The sequence below is a fragment of the Nuphar pumila genome, chromosome 13 (genome assembly GCF_984573655.1).
Source record: "Nuphar pumila chromosome 13, dmNupPumi1.hap1.1, whole genome shotgun sequence".
Taxonomy (NCBI): Eukaryota; Viridiplantae; Streptophyta; class Magnoliopsida; order Nymphaeales; family Nymphaeaceae; genus Nuphar; species Nuphar pumila.
In genome coordinates, this window is record NC_143261.1 from 15,896,637 (window position 1) to 15,909,025 (window position 12,389).

General features: G+C 36.0%; 1 long non-coding RNA gene across 1 annotated transcript; it reads left to right on the forward strand.

The window, feature by feature from the left end:
• Nucleotides 1–518: 518 nt before the first annotated feature.
• Nucleotides 519–8,033, forward strand: LOC149817906 (uncharacterized). Its single transcript, XR_016427037.1, has 2 exons — nucleotides 519–559; nucleotides 7,828–8,033. It is a non-coding gene; the product is annotated as an uncharacterized LOC149817906 (long non-coding RNA).
• Nucleotides 8,034–12,389: the final 4,356 nt, after the last annotated feature.

The window sequence follows — 12,389 nt, forward strand, 5'->3', positions numbered from 1 at the left end:
TTCTAGTTAGAGTAGTTCATAAATTTTTATCAATTTGTTAGTTTGTTAATGTCTACTGGTAGTTAGTTTTACTTTAATTTGTTTTCTTGAAATCTGGTTAGTTAGAGTATTTCAATCTATTAGTCTTTTATAATTATATTTTTCTTAGATAGATTGGTATTTAATGTTCTCACAATCAGTTAGTTAGATTTGGGCTATTTGAATTCTTTATGATAGTGGTGGTTAAACGGAGTTCACATCTTTTCTAGTAAACTAATTGATTGATTTACTATTCCTTTGCTAAGTAGTTCAGATTAGAAATTGTCTATGACTTTATGTTAGTCGACTGGTTCAACATGTTATAGCTGGTTTGTTAAATTATCATCTTCTAGTTAGATTTGGCTTAACATATATACTATTTTTCTTTTCTCTTCTTTCAATTAGTTAGAGTTGTTTTAATTTGTTTTTATTTTTTTAGTTAGTGTTTCATCTTGTTTCATGATTAGTTAGTTTGTTACTTAATTTGTTTTGTTTTTGTGCAGATTTTTCAACGGAACCAACTCGTGCTCGGCCACCTGTGGTAAGTAAATGACAAAAACAATGCAAATCGGGTAAATACCCGTGGTGAGTAAGTGATGCAAACGTATCACATGTTATTTAATTTATTGAATGCAACACTTTATTGTTCACACACTCACTTAGTTGTTGATATCTAGGACTGCTTTGTTGGAGTTCGGAGATCATGCTGAGCATGATTTTAATGTAGAAATATGGAAGTGTTCTTATTTTTGGAGTACGGAGTCCATGCTAAGCATGGTAGTAGTTAGTGAGATATTGAAGTGTGTTTGCTGCAGGTACATGTTTGCCATTTATTTGATATGAATGATTATGATGTATTGCAATGTTTGATGTAATTATATCCATGCTTGCATGTAGTTACTTTCAATTTGATTTTGACTTTCATGTGAAATTTTATAATAAAAGCATGCTTCAAATGATTGTATCGTGTCATTAATAGTTTGAACATGAAAATATTAAGTTATCAATGCATGCATCAAAATTCTTGTTATTGTTTGACATAGTATATTGCATGATAAATTTGATATTTTCTTCATCGTAGCATTCTGATTGTTTTTTTCTTAATTCGTTAGGATACTATTCGTAACATCATACGACAGAATGACTGCAAACCGTGAATGGATGTATCGTAGGATAGTGGACAATGAGTTATCGCATGAATATATGGATGGCGTCGATAGTTTTATTGAATTTGCAACGGCGAGTGTCAGTACGGTAGATCCCACAGGTCGGATTAGGTGTCCCTGCAAGATTTATAAGAATAATCGATTTGTAGAACCTCATGGCGTTAGACATCACCTATACAGGAAGGGTTTTGTGAGTGATTATCAGAATTGGACGTTTCATGGAGAAGAATTTAGAAACGATTTTGATGCACGGGTGAATGTGGTGCACGATAATCCATATACGAATTTGATATTTGATGCTGCAGGAACAGAACTGGGTTCTGCTATGAGTTTTAGTGATGTAAGAACTGCCATAGATGAAGAATCACCAAACGATGCAGCTAGTAGATTTTATGATTTACTTAAAGATGCTGATGAGCCACTTTGGAACGGTTGTGAGAGTCACACTATCTTGTCTGCAGTTCTTCAACTAATGAATTTGAAGTCCGAGTATAATTTGAGTCAATCATGTTTTGACCATTTGTGCATGATTGTGAAGAGTATGTTGCCTAAAGATGAGAAATTGCCACAAAATTTCTATCGTGCGAAAGTTATGGTCAACGCTCTAGGTATGGGTTACAAAAAGATTGATGCTTGTCCAAATCACTGCATGTTGTATTTCAAGGAGCAGGAAAACGACATATCATGCCCGTCATGTGGGCATCCTCGGTTCAAGCCAAAGACAAGAGGCAATGATAGCACGAGATCAAAGGAAGTTTCATACAAGTCGCTCCGCTACTTTCCTATCACTCCTAGATTGCAGCGATTGTATATGTCTTTAAAGACAGCTAAACACATGAGATGGCATGCAAATAAAGTTCGACACGATGAAAACAAGATCACGCATCCTGTTGACGCTGAAGCTTGGAAGCACTTTGATCGTACTCATTAGAACTTCGCAATGGAAGTGCGAAATGTTAGACTCGGTCTATGTACAGATGGATTTAATCCATTTGGGGGTAGATCAACTCCATACTCATGCTGGCCAGTATTTGTAACTCCATACAACCTTCCACCAAGCTTGTGTATGAAACGTCCAAATCTTTTCTTGTCTCTATTGATCCCTGGTCCGACCTCACCTGGCCAAAATCTTGATGTATATCTAAGGCCATTGATTGATGAATTAAAAGTACTGTGGGATGACAGTGTTACCACGTATGATGCCCACAAAAAACAAAATTTCAACATGAAGGTCGTTGTTCTATGGACAATCAGTGACTTCCCTGCATATGGTATGTTATCTGGTTGGAGCACACATGGGAGGTTGGCTTGTCCGTACTGCATGAAGGATTCCAAAGCTTTTAGATTGAGGCATGGAAGAAAGCCTTGCTGGTTTGATTGCCATCGTCGATTTCTACCCAGCGATCATCCGTTCCGACGTCAAAAGAATGCATTTACAGCAGGCACAACTGAAACGAAAGGTCCATCCTCAAGATTGTCTGGCATAGAGATTTTAAGAAGATTGCGATACTTTCCAGATGTATTAACAGATGCCCGCAGTCCTACACCCTTCCGTGGATTTGGGAAGGAACACAATTGGACGAAAAAATCTATTTTTTGGGAACTACCGTATTGGCCGACCCTATTGATACGACATAATTTGGATGTGATGCATGTAGAGAAAAATGTGTTTGATAATGTGTTTAATACAGTAATGAATATTAAAGGAAAAATGAAGGATAATCCGAAGGCCCGTATGGATTTAAAATTAATATGTAAAAGACTAGAATTGGAACTCAAAGAGTATAATGGCAAAGTACTGAAATCAAAGGCGAAGTACGTGCTCGGACCTGATCAAATAAAACATATATGTCAATGGTTGAGACAACTGAGATTTCCAGATGGATATGTCTCTAACATTGCTCGGGCTGTGAAGATTGACGATGGACAGTTATATGGGTTGAAGAGCCATGATTGTCATATCTTTATGCAACGATTGATACTCCTAGCATTCCATGATATGTTAGACAAACCTATATGGGGGGTATTGTCTGATTTGAGCGGATTTTTCAGAACATTGTGCACATCGGAGGTCATTGTATCAGATGTAAAGAATCTCGAGGACTCTGTCATCACCACTGTTTGTCTGTTAGAAAAGATATTTCCGCCAGCATTTTTCGATGTTATGGAACATTTGATCATACATCTGCCATATGAACTAAGGGTTGGTGGCCCTGTGCAATATCGATGGATGTACCCATTTGAAAGGTATATGTTTTTTTATATTTGTCTCTTTAATGACAGATATTTAAAATTTGAAATGTATATTCTTGTCAGATGCATGTTCGACCTAAAAAAAAAGGTTCGTAATAAAGCAAGAGTAGAAGGCTCTATTTGTGAGGCGTATACTTTAGAAGAGATTTCAAATTTCTCATCTATGTACTTTGAACCTCATATTCCAACACGTTACACATGCCCGCCCCGTAACGATGATGGAGAACAAGTAACTGTAGCTGACAAGCTGTCGATATTTCAACCACTTGGGCATGCATTTGGTAGTTGCCGATCAAGGCTATTGACAGATCGAGAGCAAGATGCAACACACATCTATATTCTTTTTAATTGTTCAGCGATCGACCCATACATCGAGTAAGTATATGTATATGCAACTCAATTATAAATCCTTTTATGTTCTATATGTGGATACATGACTCGGTAATATAAGTATTTGTGGTTTGCAGACGATTTGATCTGGAGTTGCGAAACGAAGTTTCACATCTCACTGATGCAGAAGTACAAAAAGAACGTGAAACTAAGTTTGTGGAGTGGTTGAAACAGTTGGTAAAGAAGCTAACATAATTTTTGTACTTATAAACAACACTAAGTTACTTAATTGATCGTGATCACAATCATTGTTTATGTTTGTACGTAGGTTCGCAATGGTGATGTTAAAGATCAAGGAATATGTGATTTAGAAAATGGTCCGACCAAAGTTGTGCAATGCTACAACGGGTATATCGTAAATGGTTATCGATTCCATACAAAAGACTACGGTATAAACAAATCAACGATAAATAGTGGCGTGTGTGTCAAGGGTAGCAGCTACGGTGAAAATGAATATGATTACTACGGTGTTATAGAGGAAATAATGGAGTTGACTTACTCAGGCATGAATAACAAGGTTACGGTATTCAAGTGTCATTGGTTTGATCCAACTGCAACAAGACTCGACAAAGCTTCAGGCATTGTGGAGGTGAATCATAAATCCAGGTTTGGAACATATGAACCATTCATATTAGCCTCGCAAGCTCAACAAGTTTATTATACTTCATATCCGAGTATAAAAAAGTCAGATAGAAATGAATGGTGGGCAGTTTGCAAGGTGAAATCCAAACTATACCCCGAGTATGATCAGTTACAGGAAGATGAGTTAGCTGAAGACAGTGATTACTATCAATCAGATGATGTCTGTGACTTCGCTTATGGTCACGATGTTGCGCATGATATACATGTCATATCTCCATTGGCTGATGAAACATTCATAGAGGAATGTGATCCAAATGATGTACCAAGTGGATGGGCAAACAATGAAGAAGAAGAAGAAGAAGAAGAAGAAGAAGAAGAAGAAGAAGAAGAAGAAGAAGAAGAAGAAGAAAGTCAAACTAGTGACGAGGAAGAATTCTCAAGCTAGTGAGCAAAATCTTATACTACAAACCTCTATTTAAATGCATTGTAATACTTGATGTGAGTTGTATTGCAATACTTGGTGTGAATGATTAAAAATTTTATTTGAATGTATTGTAATACTTGATACGAATGATTCGAATGCATTGTAATACTTGATGTGAATGATTTCAATTATCTGAATGTATTATAATTTATGCAATTAACGAATGATTTGAATTAGTGCAATACTTGATGTCAATGATTTGAATTATTTGAATGCATTGCAATGCTTGATGTGAATGACTTGAATGCATTGTAATACTTGATGTGAATTATTTGAATGTATTGTATGACATATGTTATTTGTTAGAATATGGTTCGTGGAGGTTATAGTGGTCGCTCATCCAGTAGTAGCCAGGCTCAACCTTCATCTTCACGGGCTCCTGTGATAGGTATATCATATAACTAATTAGATGCTTGATTAGTTCAAATGCACATTCTAAGAATTTCTAATGTATTTTTTTACAGATGATGTTGCGCCTGTACACGACCCACCTACACCAGTTGATCGCACAAGTCAACAGCCAACACAGGAAACATGGTCTTCTCAGACTGGCATAAGAAGACTCATTCGAATAGTGTATATCGATAATCGACCGTAAGTATTTTGTTTTCAATTATTGCATATCTTTTAAATATTTTATATTGATATTTACTATGTAACAATTCATGTGCAGCACGGGGTTTGAGCCACAAGAAGTAGTACGGGAGATTAGGAATTCACTTCTTCAACATCTACCAGGACCAGTTGCTCAATGAAAAGAGTACCCAAAGGAGGTGTTAGACAGATTGTGGTCCTCATTCATGGTATACAGTTGTTCATCATAGTTAATGTGTTTCATATTTAATTTATTTAATCAATGTCTACTAACTTTCTGAAAATATTTGTAGGCTTCGATTCGCTTTGCAACTACGGTGGAAGAAAATGATGCAAGGAAGGTGTGGCAGAAGGTGGCTGCCAATCGATTTGCAGACATGCTGCACACTATGAAGACTGCAGCAAAAAAAACATCTGACATAGTAGATGATCCATTACTGTGGAAGGGCCATGGTCCTATTACTATCAGGAGAGATTACTGGGATGAAATGTGCGATAAGTGGGCGAGAGATGCATTTAAAAATCGCTCTGCGAAGGCTTCACAAAATCGATCGAAGATGCCCGAAGCCCATCTACACACAGGTGGATCTAAGACATTTGGGATCCACCTAAAGAAAATGGTAACTCATCAATATATAATATTAATTTTATAAGTATTGTTGCAAACTTGTGTACTAAATCTTTTGTCATTTAACTTCGCAGGAAGCAGAAAAAGGAGGCAGTGTACCATATAAGGATGTGTTTGTAGAAACACATAAACGGAAGACCACGGGAGTCTTCGTATCAGAGAAGGCGAGAACGACAACGGTATGTATTAATTCTATTAATAATCATTACAATATATATGCAAGTTATCATAATGTTATCATTAATTATTAATGAATACTTTAAACATTATTTTGTAGGAGGCATATGAGCAACAGATGGTAGAGCGATATGGCGAAGACGCTACTCAACATCCATCATTTGATCCTATAGCATAGGTGACTGCAGCAGGTGAACCCAAAAAAGGTCGCGTGTTCGGGTTTGGGAGTAATATGAACACTTCACCAGTTATTGGTTCTTCCAGTTACGGCTCACCGACTTCTTGCGCCGACATAAGCTCCAAGCAGCCGACTATTCTTTCCGGTGATGATGTATGCGAGATCATTAATGAATCACTGAATAACTACTTCCAATACACCGTCGCCCCCTTTCTCCGAAATGAGATCAAGGCCGCTGTTCAGGATAGGGGATCTTCGATTCCAGGTCCCTCTCAGGTATAATCACATATATAGTTTTTTTGACTGTCTTAAAGCACATCTGAGCATGGTAGAATCACATATAGAGTTTTTCTAGATGCCTTAGAACACATATGAACATGCTATAATCACATATTCAATTTTTTTACTGCCTTAGCACACATATGAGCATGATAGAATCACATATAAAGTTGCTTTGCCTGCCTTAGAGCACATATGAGCATGCTATATTCACATATTCAATTTTTTTACTGCCTTAGCACACATACGAGCATGATCGAATCACATATATAGTTTTTTGCCTGCCTTAAAGCACATCTGAGCATGGTAGAATCACATATAGAGTTTTTTTATATGCCTTAGAACACATATGAACATGCTATAATCACATATTCAATTTTTTGACTGCCTTAGCACATATATGAGCATGATAGAATCACATATATATATATTTAACTTTTTTTCTGCCTTAGAGCACATATGAGCATGATAGAATCACATATAAAGTTTTTTTGATTGCATTAGAACACATATGAGCATGCTATAATCACATATTCAGTTTTTTGACTGCCTAAGAACACATATGAGCATATTATAATCACATATTCTGTTTTTTGACTGCCTTAGCACACATATGAGCATGCTATAATAACATATAGAGTTTTTTAACTGCCTTAGAACACATATGAACATGTTATATATCATTTATGATAGAATCACATATAAAATTTTTGGCTTTGCCTGCCTTAGAGCACATATGAGCATGCTATGTTCACATATTCAATTTTTTTACTGCCTTAGCACACATACGAGCATGATCGAATCACATATATAGTTTTTTGCCTGCCTTAAAGCACATCTGAGCATGGTAGAATCACATATAGAGTTTTTTTAGATGCCTTAGAACACATATGAACATGCTATAATCACATATTCATTTTTTTGACTGCCTTAGCACACATATGAGCATGATAGAATCACATATAGAGTTTTTTTATTGCCTTAGATCACACATGAGCACACGATAGAATCACATATAGTGTGTAATTTATTTCATTATATTTTGTTTATCAATACTGACTGTTCTTTTCTTGTGTAGGCTGCTAGCGATAATCAGGGTAGTGGAGCTGAAGGGACAGATAAAGACAATGAACAAGAAGACGCACAAAATCTTGGCGATGATTAGAGGACTGTGTTGAAGAAGTTCTATTTTTTTTTATTTTTCCTAATTGTAATTGTTGAATTGTAAATAATTAAACTTCTTAATTTTAAGGTGGAACGATTAATTATTATAGATACTTGTTATATGAATTTTTTTGTGTGGTTTGTTTTTTATTTACAGGAAATATAAATTGTACAGGAAATAGAAATTGTACAGTTCTCGGTAATTAATTTTTAAATAATTTTTTTTTGATTTTTTTTCGTGTTTGCGACGGATGATTCCGTCGCTATTCATATTAATCTAGCGACGACTTAGCGACAGAACCATCCGTCGCTATTCATATTAATCTAGTGACGGCATAGCGATGGAATTAAATCCGTCGCCAAGCCGTGGTCGCCGTTTAGTACCGGCGGATTGGCGACAGAATATAGCACTCGTTATTCCGTCGCAATTAGCGACGGACCTGGCGACGGAATTATTCCGTCGCCAGTTAGCGTCGAAATATTCGCGACGTAAGCATACTGTCGCCGCGTTGTCGCTAATCCGTCGCTAACATGGTTAGCGACGGATTAGCGACAGATTCGCGACGGAATGTGGTCGTCGCTAATCTACTGCTTTGTTGTAGTGGCAGCATTTAATTGTCTGATGTACCTTATCCATGTTGTCGATGTCCTCATGCATGAGGACTATGTAATGGGCAACACACGGGGTCCAAAAGAATGACCCAATTTTTTTTGCCAATTCTTTACCGACTGCCCTATAATTTACTGCATTATTAGTAATGAACTATACAATGTTTTGAGACAGAACCTCTTCCACAACCTGGTTAAAAACCCTCAATAGTACATCTGTTGTCTTGGGTGTATCAGACAAATCAATTGATTTCAAAAACATGGTTCCTTTGAGGCAATATATAAATTTTTTTATGAAGGTACTTGACTTTTTGTTTGTCCACCCATCTGCCATGATGCTACACTCAGTTTCTCTCCATGACTGCCTCATCTCATCACAATATGCATTCATTTCTTTCACATTAGCATCTAAAACTTTTCTTATCAAAGCATAATATAGAGACATTTTTTATTCAGGCCCGATGTTGGTTATGGCATCTTTCATGGCCTGAAAATGAAATGAATTTAACTCATTGAAAGGAATGCAGACATCATAAAACCATCTCTCAACTGTGACATCCGCCTGCTCGACTAAATGCTGAGAAGTCATAGCAATACGAATGTTGAGCTGTGCCCTAAAGACAGTCCTAGGAGGAAAAAAACTCCTAATAGAGCCTCTAGCTCTACCTCTTGGTCCTCCTCTCAAAGAACTCCCTCCTAATCCTCTTCTTTTTGTGCCTGTTGTCACAACCTTTTTTTCAACCTTCTTGTCTCGTGATTGCATTTGATTTTTAATCGGTTTTCACTCGTTACATGAGTGCACCATTGCCATGTCGAATTTTCTGATGCCAGCTTTCCCCGAAAACACACAATAACAAGCAAAAAATAAAGATCTTTTTTACCTTAACACCCTTGAGTGAAAAAATGGGTGAAAATGCACTCTTGAGAAAACCGCAATAGCCCTCTCCCTTGCGCGCGAATTGGCCCCCAAATCGATCTCATGGAACCTAAGGTGCGTGGGTTTCCTTCTAATACCCTCTAGACATATGGAGAATTCGGCCCTCAAGAGGCCTTTTAAACCCAAAATGAAAAAAATGACTTTTGGGTCTTTTTAAGTGCTCTAGATATCATACGATACGAGTCGATACATGGGTGTATCATACAATATACCCGATACATGTACGATACACACTCGTATCATGATATGGGTGTGTATCGTATCATAAACCCCAAAAGTAACGATATGTATCGTGTTGTGTTATACGATATAGCACGATATAGACAACCTTGGGAAAATCATTGTTTATTAATGTCATAATAACTAGTAAGCAACAAATAATAGAAGAAGATCAGCATGAGACACTTATGAATTATATACAAGAGGGTACATGATAGTGTGCATATATCCTTAACTTCTTATAATTTGAAAGTCTTGAAATTTGTTCCTTGACTTTTTTTTTCCTTTAATCAATAACCTAAAGTACCTTTGAGTTTAATGAAAATGAATATGCTTGCACTTTAAAATTTTATACAAAATGCATTGCCATTTTACATTTATTTTAATCTAATTAAAACTGGTCAAGTATAGTACTGTTATTGTAGGAATCAAAATTCATTAGTTCTATAAATGTGTTATTTTATGAAAGTTCATTTCTCATGTTGAAAATATGATGTGCTTGGAGACATGCTTTCCAAGTCAAGGAAACCGAGTTTCAAACACATGTAGCTTCTGGCTTTTGAAGTGAGCTTCTCAAGATATGTAGAAGCTTTCAGTAACCAATTTAGTAGTATTTGGTTTTTCATTTTTTTTATCACTCTACTTGGCTATTTCAACATGGGTTAAGCTTTGACTAGTGGTAGCTAGTTTTGACTTAACAGAATAAGATTGAATGTGGCAGGACTTTGCAAAAACTTAGCTGAGTTTTTATTTTGGCATCAAATTAAATTTTTTTCTAGTTTGGGTGAAAGTTATTTGATAAACATTTCCCAGAATATTGGCTGTGTGATGTAATATGAAAATGCTCTTGCTGTTGCTGTCAAAAGCAAAACACTACCATGAGTAATTTTGCTATGAAAAAGACGCAACAAGAAAGGACCCATTCCAAGGGAGCCAACCAGTTAATATCCCAATGGTCCATCTGTCCTCAAGAAAAGTGTGAATAAAGCTAACTCTATCTCTCTCATTTTGGTCATCTTTTCTTCTTTTGATTACCCTTAACATAAGATGCAGCTGAAAACTTTAATGATAAATTTTTTGACTTCACTGAATCATTCTCAGCAAACATTTATTTTCATTGAAGATATAGGTGACAATATTATATTATATTTACCACCATAGCAAATACCAGCTTGCATATTACGACTTTTCAAATTTATTCTATGATGCCTTGAGAATTTGAACATAGATCTTTGTGCTACCAATTGCTATCTCAGTAATTTAATGTGTATATTCCATGATATATGATGGAAAAAAAGATTGCCCCTTCCTATATCTTTCTGTTTTTTTGTCATATCGCCTTCTACGTTTGAGGTGTATGGTCCTAGAATATGTTGTTGTTTGTACGTCTTTCTCCATTTGATGTTTTTTCTAACTTTGGTTATACAGGAAGGTCGGGCATATGCTGAGGAGAATGGGCTTTTCTTCATTGAAACATCTGCAAAGACTGTTATTAATGTGAATGAAATTTTTTATGAAATAGGTAATACTGGCTTTTAAATTCTTAAACTTGGAAAATTTCTGTTGGTCAGAAACATGGTTTTGCTGCCCGAGATAAATGAAGGTTAGTCCTTATTGTGTCGTTTCTATTTGATGTTTGTTTCCTTAGGCACATGACAGTAAATCATGTTTGGATCCTGGTTCTTAAGGTCTTGATAGCCTCCAACAAAAATAGTCTTTTTTCAAGGCGTCAAACCCTGGTTGTTCCATGCTATGTTATGTAATGTTACCCAAAATTATGTTGCAGACTATGGTTCTTTGAATGAGAATTAGCTGGAGATATTTGTTGATATTACTTTTATTAATTAAACAAGTGTGTCAAAATAATTGATTAATTCTTTTGTGTTATGATGCATATTATAATAAAGTGCTAGATTGATTACATTGAATTAAAAACCCAGTGACATCTCTCTGGTTTTATTTAATTATTTTGTAAACTAAATCAGCACCACACCTGTATCACCTTGAAGGCTATTCCTCACAAACTTGCATTGTTGTTATGCCAACTAGCCCAGCCAATCTTTTACTAGATTTATACAGGGTATTCTGCAGAGATTAGGTTTCATAAGTCCTAGTAGGTGTATTTCTTTTATGGACGATAATATTACATATCCATTTTCTTTCCCTTTTTCAGGTATACTTTTTTGTTATTTTTCATATGGTGTTATTTCTTCATAAAAGAATTGGATTGGACTTGACTGTGGTTCTGCAGTAAATTTTAAAGTGAAAGGTTGGATGTTATTTGAATATTTTTTCAGATCATGATATGAAAATGAACAATGTAAAGGCACATCCTGGTGCTTGTGAAAAGCCATTATCTATTTGGTGCATTTTATAGATGTGGTTTGATGTACAAAATCTGCATTCTTGGCATTGTAAGATCCCCACATGCAGAAACATGTGCTTTTGTGAAAGTTTTCATTGGTGAGACGATAATCAGGCACATGTAATTCCTTCTCTATTATCAGAAGGTTCTCAGGCCGAACTGTTTCAGATGGGATGTTTCTGAGCAGTCTGAAATATATGCCAGAGAGAACATTTGATCTGGAATATACCTTGCTAGAGTGGATGTGCCTGTAATGGAAATGGAGATCCGGACTTGGACTCTCTTTTGATGCCCTGTTCATATCTTCCATTAGTGGGCAATGCATGATGAATTCTTATATGCATTG